The sequence below is a fragment of the Pimephales promelas genome, chromosome 22 (assembly GCF_988280905.1).
Source record: "Pimephales promelas chromosome 22, fPimPro1.hap1.1, whole genome shotgun sequence".
In the NCBI taxonomy this organism is placed as follows: domain Eukaryota; kingdom Metazoa; phylum Chordata; class Actinopteri; order Cypriniformes; family Leuciscidae; genus Pimephales; species Pimephales promelas.
The window spans coordinates 4,552,799-4,560,773 of NC_142790.1; positions in this window are offsets into that span (position 1 = coordinate 4,552,799).

The following is a 7,975-nucleotide window of genomic DNA, read 5'->3' on the forward strand; positions in this document are numbered from 1 at the left end:
ACTATTCTGACTATTTTCACTCACTATTCTGACTTTTTTTACACACTATTCTGACTTTCTTCACTCACTATTCTGACTTTTTTCACTCTCTATTCTGATTTTCTTCACTCACTATTCTGACTTTTTTCACTCACTATTCTGACTTTTTTCACTCACTATTCTGATTTTTTTCATTCACTATTGTGACTTTTTTCACTCACTATTCTGACTTTTTTACTCTCATTCTGACTTTTCACTCACTATTCTGACTTTTTTACTCTCATTCTGACTTTTCACTCACTATTCTGACTTTTTTTACTCTCTATTCTGACTTTCTTCATTCACTATTCTGACTATTTTCACTCACTATTCTGACTTTTTTCACTCGCTATTCTGACTTTCTTCATTCACTATTCTGACTATTTTCACTCACTATTCTGACTTTTTTTACACACTATTCTGACTTTCTTCACTCACTATTCTGACTTTTTTCACTCTCTATTCTGATTTTCTTCACTCACTATTCTGACTTTCTTCACTCACTATTCTGACTTTTTCACTCACTATTCTGACTTTTTTCACTCGCTATTCTGACTTTTTTCACTCGCTATTCTGACTATTTTCACTCACTATTCTGACTTTTTTCACTCACTATTCTGACTTTTTTCACTCGCTATTCTGACTTTTTTCACTCGCTATTCTGACTTTTTTCACTCACTATTCTGACTTTTTTCACTCACTATTCTGACTTTCTTCACTCACTATTCTGACTTTTTCACTCACTATTCTGACTTTTTTCACTCGCTATTCTGACTTTTTTCACTCGCTATTCTGACTATTTTCACTCACTATTCTGACTTTTTTCACTCACTATTCTGACTTTTTTCACTCGCTATTCTGACTTTTTTCACTCGCTATTCTGACTTTTTTCACTCACTATTCTGACTTTTTTCACTCACTATTCTAACTTTTTTCACTCACTATTCTGACTATTTTCACTCACTATTCTGACTATTTTCACTCACTATTCTGACTTTTCACTCACTATTATGACTTTCTTCACTTGCTGTTCTGACTTTATTCACTCACTATTCTGACTTTCTTCACTCACTATTCTGACTATTTTCACTCACTATTCTGACTTTCTTCACTCAGTATTATGGCTTTCTTCACTCGCTATTTTGACTATTTTCACTCACTATTCTGACTTTCTTCCCTCAGTATTACGACTTTCTTCACTCGCTATTCTGACTTTTTTCATTCACTATTGTGACTTTCTTCACTCACTATTCTGTCTTTTTCACTCACTATTCTGACTTTTTTTACTCTCTATTCTGACTTTCTTCATTCACTATTCTGACTATTTTCACTCACTATTCTGACTTTTTTCACTCGCTATTCTGACTTTCTTCATTCACTATTCTGACTATTTTCACTCACTATTCTGACTTTTTTTTACACACTATTCTGACTTTCTTCACTCACTATTCTGACTTTTTTCACTCTCTATTCTGATTTTCTTCACTCACTATTCTGACTTTCTTCACTCACTATTCTGACTTTTTCACTCACTATTCTGACTTTTTTCACTCGCTATTCTGACTTTTTTCACTCGCTATTCTGACTATTTTCACTCACTATTCTGACTTTTTTCACTCGCTATTCTGACTTTTTTCACTCGCTATTCTGACTTTTTTCACTCGCTATTCTGACTTTTTTCACTCACTATTCTGACTTTTTTCACTCACTATTCTGACTTTTTTCACTCACTATTCTGACTTTTTTCACTCACTATTCTGACTTTTTTCACTCACTATTCTAACTTTTTTCACTCACTATTCTGACTATTTTCACTCACTATTCTGACTTTTTTCACTCGCTATTCTGACTTTTTTCACTCACTATTCTGACTTTTTTCACTCGCTATTCTGACTTTTTTTCACTCACTATTATGACTATTTTCACTCACTATTCTGACTTTTTTCACTCACTATTCTGACTTTTTTCACTCACTATTCTAACTTTTTTCACTCACTATTCTGACTATTTTCACTCACTATTCTGACTATTTTCACTCGCTATTCTGACTTTTTTCACTCACTATTCTGACTTTTTTCACTCGCTATTCTGACTTTTTTTCACTCACTATTCTGACTTTTTTCACTCACTATTCTAACTTTTTTCACTCACTATTCTGACTATTTTCACTCACTATTCTGACTTTTTTACTCACTATTCTGACTTTTTTTCACTCGCTATGACTTTTTTCACTCGCTATTCTGACTTTTTTCACTCACTATTCTGACTTTTTTCACTCACTATTCTAACTTTTTTCACTCACTATTCTGACTATTTTCACTCACTATTCTGACTATTTTCACTCACTATTCTGACTTTATTCACTCACTATTATGACTTTCTTCACTTGCTGTTCTGACTTTTTTCACTCACTATTCTGACTTTCTTCACTCACTATTCTGACTATTTTCACTCACTATTCTGACTTTCTTCACTCAGTATTATGGCTTTCTTCACTCGCTATTTTGACTATTTTCACTCACTATTCTGACTTTCTTCCCTCAGTATTACGACTTTCTTCACTCGCTATTCTGACTTTTTTCACTCGCTATTCTGACTTTTTTCACTCACTATTCTGACTTTCTTCACTCATTATTCTGACTTTATTCACTCACTATTCTGACTATTTTCACTCACTATTCTGACTATTTTCACTCACTATTCTGACTTTTTACTCACTATTATGACTTTCTTCACTCGCTATTCTGACTTTATTCACTCACTATTCTGACTATTTTCACTCACTATTCTGACTTTCTTCACTCAGTATTATGACTTTCTTCACTCACTATTCTGACTATTTTCACTCACTATTCTGACTTTCTTCCCTCAGTATTATGACTTTCTTCACTCGCTATTCTGACTTTTTTCACTCACTATTCTGACTTTCTTCACTCGATATTCTGACTTTCTTCACTCACTATTCTGACTATTTTCACTCACTATTCTGACTTTCTTCACTCGCTATTCTGATTTTTTCACTCACTATTCTGACTTTTTTCACTCACTATTCTGACTATTTTCACTCACTATTCTGATTTTTTCACTTGCTATTCTGACTTTCTTCGCTCACTATTCTGACTTTCTTCACTCACTATTCTGACTATTTTCACTTACTATTTTCTGACTTTTTTCTCACAATTGTGAGTTTATATCTCGCAATTCTGACTTTTTTCTCTTGTAATTTTGACATTTTTCTCTAGCAATCTAACTTTTGTTCACACAATTGCATGATATAAATTCCCCGTAGTGAGTGTTAAAGTCAGTATTGTGTAATTTAAAGTTGCACTTGTGTGTAATAAAGTCCGAATTGTAAGATACAAAGTTTTAATTACCTCTTTATTTTATTCAGTGGCAGAAACAAGCTTTCAAGAATGTCATAAAGACTTGCGGATCATTTTGGCCTGTAATCAAAAAACAACCAAAACACCCAACATTCTAAAATCCATTTGGTAACCGTATAACAATTCCTACCTTTGTGAAAATTAAATACACTTTAGCACACTTTTAAAAAGAGCACTTATTGAGGAAATAACACACTTAAAGAATCCACATGCTGGCATGATAACAGTGATTTTTGCCTCAGGCAAGTACCACTTAGGTACACCACCACTTTTCTTCAGAATGTAAAAATGTAGTTGTAAATAATATTCTTTATACATGGAGAGGGGGAGTGACGGGGTGAGGTTATTCATGAGTGCAAACCAAAAGTGAGAGAGAAAAAAGAACGAGACAATAACCACACGCAGTGACTAGTTCACGCCAGGTAAAAGAAAAAAGAAAAAAACGGAAGACAAACAGCTTGACTGCACTGGCCTTTGAGTCAGTCAAATCCATTAGTTTAAACCTTTTCAAAAACAAACGTAAACATGCTTTCACACACTGTAAAGTTTATTCACTGCGAGGCACTGAATGTGTCAGAGTCCAGATTGTCACCTTGCAGGTGTAAAATTGTTTACAAAAAAAAAACAATCAAAAAAAAGAGCTGAGAAAATATAGACAGTTTTTTTTGTTTTAGTCTGTGAGGAGATATTATTCCAAGAGCCCGTTTAGGTATGTGCTAATGTTGGTCAGCCGAGACATTTTGCTGATTCAAATCCTCTTAAAAAGATTTTTAAAGGGGCCATATAATTCCATTTTCATACAAGTTAATTTGATTCTTTAGGATCTAAATGAAAAGTTTGTAATATTCTTTAAAGGGATACACCACCGTTTTTTTTTCATATTAAACTATGTTATTCCCTTAACGAAGACGAGTTACTACATACCTCTCTCGTCTCAGTGCGTGCAATCTCTAAGACACTTTGATCGCACTAAACTAGCAAGTGCTTGGGAGCACTTCGACTCGGCTTATGTATGGACTCGGCACAGTAATATCATCACTCGTGACAAGTCCACTCCCCCGTCTCCGGAGTGATGATATTACTGCGCCGAGTCCATAGATATATATGCGCCGAGTCGAAGTGCTCCCAAGCACTTGTTGTGGTATTCCGCCATACAATATAGTTATACACTTTTCACACTTAGAAAAGCGCAACGTTTTATTTTGTGTCACCGTCCTCGGTTGAGTTTCACTATTTGTGTAACTGAGTCACTGACTGTATTTAAATAGGGAAAACATACAGGTGTTTGGTCGCTTCTCTGCTTGGCCCATTTTGAATGAACTGGGCTAGTTAAAGGGACTCCTATAAGCTGGAAGTGGAATTTGTTACATGTGTATTGGCAACTGTCACAAGATCGTCACTGAGGTTTTATTGTCTGAGCCCTCTGAACCTTCTCATTGACGGCTAAGGTGCCGAACACAGCTTAAAACGCTCAAGGAATTTGCTAAAGACTGCCACAACAATTGTAGGTCAAACAAGAGGAAGATTCTTGTCACAAAGCTCCTTTGTCACGGGACAACAACAGCTCAGTGTATGGAGAATAACAATGGCACCAGTAGAGCAAGTGACACCAAACTTCTAATGTGAGTGTAGGAAGCTTCCCTTTAAAGCCAACAGTCTACTGTACCATCGCACCCCATACCGTAGGCAACATTAGCGCATGATCAAATGGGTTCATCTGAGAGCAGAAGCAACGGATCGCGTCTCCACCGCTGCTTTAGGATGAATACATCTGATCCCTCCAGGGGAAAGAGGTTTGTTGTTCCCAGGCTCATGCTCTCACCACGTCTCCTCTGGGTATGCCTGTGGAGTTGAAAGATGCTCATGTATGCAAACATCAAGCTGCGTGGTGAATGCCAGAACACTGAAATGCATGATTATACATTGTGTAAATTTTTTACATAGCATGCAGTTGAGAATGCACAAACCCCTGACTATCAATTATCTCGCGATGTGAGGTGGAAGGAAGCAGAAAGAGGACAACTTAACTGTGATATTATAAATGAACTTTCTTATGAACAAAAAAATAATAATGCATGACTACATATTAAAATTAGTCAAAAATAATGGTGTAAACCTTGACCCCATTGACCTCTCCATCACAATATTATGCTTCAACTATATACAGTATTACCTTGTGAAAAAGAAGTACACTTTAGTACAAGTGTACTAGTACACTTCACTTTCATACTTTCAAAAAGAGCATTTATTACAGAATTAATATTCCATAAAATAATATTAAGTAAGACTTTTTAACTCCATGTGAACCATTAAATTTTTTAATTTATATTGAATGCATTTAGCTGAATGATTTTTTTCTACCCACTTACTGCAAACAGGGCTTAAGCACATCCTTTTAAGTAATTTCATAACTTTGAAATATGGTTAAAGTTGACAAGCATTTATGGCAAACCAAAATATGTAAATATATTTGTAATTAAACATTTGTAAAAATGAAGTTGCTATTTAGTACATGTAAAATATATTCTAAATAAGTGTACTTAAAGAATGGCAAAATATTATTAACACAATGATTTAAAATGTACTTTAAAGCAAAACTTTTATCATTACAAAACATACTTTTTACAAGTGTTCTTAAGAAACATAACTCTTATTAAGTACACTTATGTGGCCTTTTATTTCATTAATATTAATATCTGCATGTACATTTTTCTAAATATACTTTTAAGTACACTACAAGTGCACATTTAAATTGTTTATTACGTATGCAATACATTTTTTAGACAATTCTAAAAATTAAAAGCATGGCTTGTTCACAGAGTTTTTGTACTTTATAACTCGTTATTGTCATTGCTAGTATATTGAGTGTGTACGTGTGCGTGCATGTGCACGTGTATGTGTACGTGTTTTTCTATCCCGGTGGGGACAAGGGAGACAACTTATAAATCATACAGAATGAGTTTTTTTGAGAATGTAAAAATGAAGAAAGTTTTGTGTTAGTGTATGGGGAGAGAATATACAGTTTGTACAGAATAAAAACCATTACGTCTATGGAGAGTGCCCACAAACATAGTAAACCAAACGTGTGTGTGTGTGTGTGTGGGAGTCTCTCGTAACAGCCTCTCGTCTCACCTCCAGCAGCAGACGGGACTGTGCATGCAGCTCTATTGAGAACAGCCTGAGGCCAGAGAACATCCACTGCACTGAAACACACTCGACACACACTGGAGAATTTCCCACAGTACTTTAATCAAACCAGCATCTAATCCAATCATTCAGTTTCCTTGTATATTTGAGCATATCTGCAGTAGGCCCACTCGAATGCCCATTTGTGTTTTCATTTGAATATTTCTATCTAGTTTGCGCTGGGGAGATGAAAAGTTTTAATATTTTATCTGTTACTATTGTATTTCTCAATAAAGGAATACCAAATAACACAAACATCATCAGACGAAATTTGGCTTTGAAATTTGCATTTGCTTTAATTTTGATCATTTTCATTTGATCCATTGTGATGAAAGTCTTGGACATCAAAAGAAGCACAAAGTGAATAATATAATCACATAATCAAAAGCAATGCAGTCAATGTTGAAACGGTTTTAAAGGTAAAGTCTTTTCATATTATCTTATATCGCTTATTTTAATTTGGAGTGACGACTATAAGCATGCCATTGGATAAGGTGTCATTATGCCTATAACAATGTAATATAATCAATTAATATAAAATAAATGAATATAATGTAATATAATCAAGATGTTTATCAAACAAAACAAGCATTAAATATGCCAAAACAACTACAAATGATTATTTTTTTTAATTCACTCCTTCAATAAATGTTTTCTTTGTCTTTGAAAAAAAAAAAACAGGATTCTGGTCTGGAAGAACTTATATACAGTAGCTTAATTTTAAAGGTTGATTTATAGACGTGGAAAGGTCGTGTGAATTAAGAAAAATGTATTAACCACAGTAACACGAGAATGAATCTCATTGGTTCTTGCTGAACCTCAAACGTGATGCGTAACACGAGAATGAACCTCATTGGTTCTTGCTGAAGCTCAAACGTGATGCGTAACACGAGAATGAACCTCATTGGTTCTTGCTGAAGCTCATACGTGATGCGTAACACGAGAATGAACCTCATTGGTTCTTGCTGAAGCTCAAACGTGATGCGTAACACTAGAATGAACCTCATTGGTTCTTGTTGAAGCTCAAACGTGATGCGTAACACTAGAATGAACCTCATTGGTTCTTGCTGAAAATCAAACGTGATGCGTAACACTAGAATGAACCTCATTGGTTCTTGCTGAAGCTTATACGTGATGCGTAACACGAGAATGAACCTCATTGGTTCTTGCAGAAGCTCAAACGTGATGCGTAACACTAGAATGAACCTCATTGGTTCTTGTTGAAGCTCAAACGTGATGCGTAACACTAGAATGAACCTCATTGGTTCTTGCCGAAGCTCAAACGTGATGCGTAACACTAGAATGAACCTCATTGGTTCTTGTTGAAGCTCAAACGTGATGCGTAACACGAGAATGAACCTCATTGGTTCTTGCTGAAGCTCAAACGT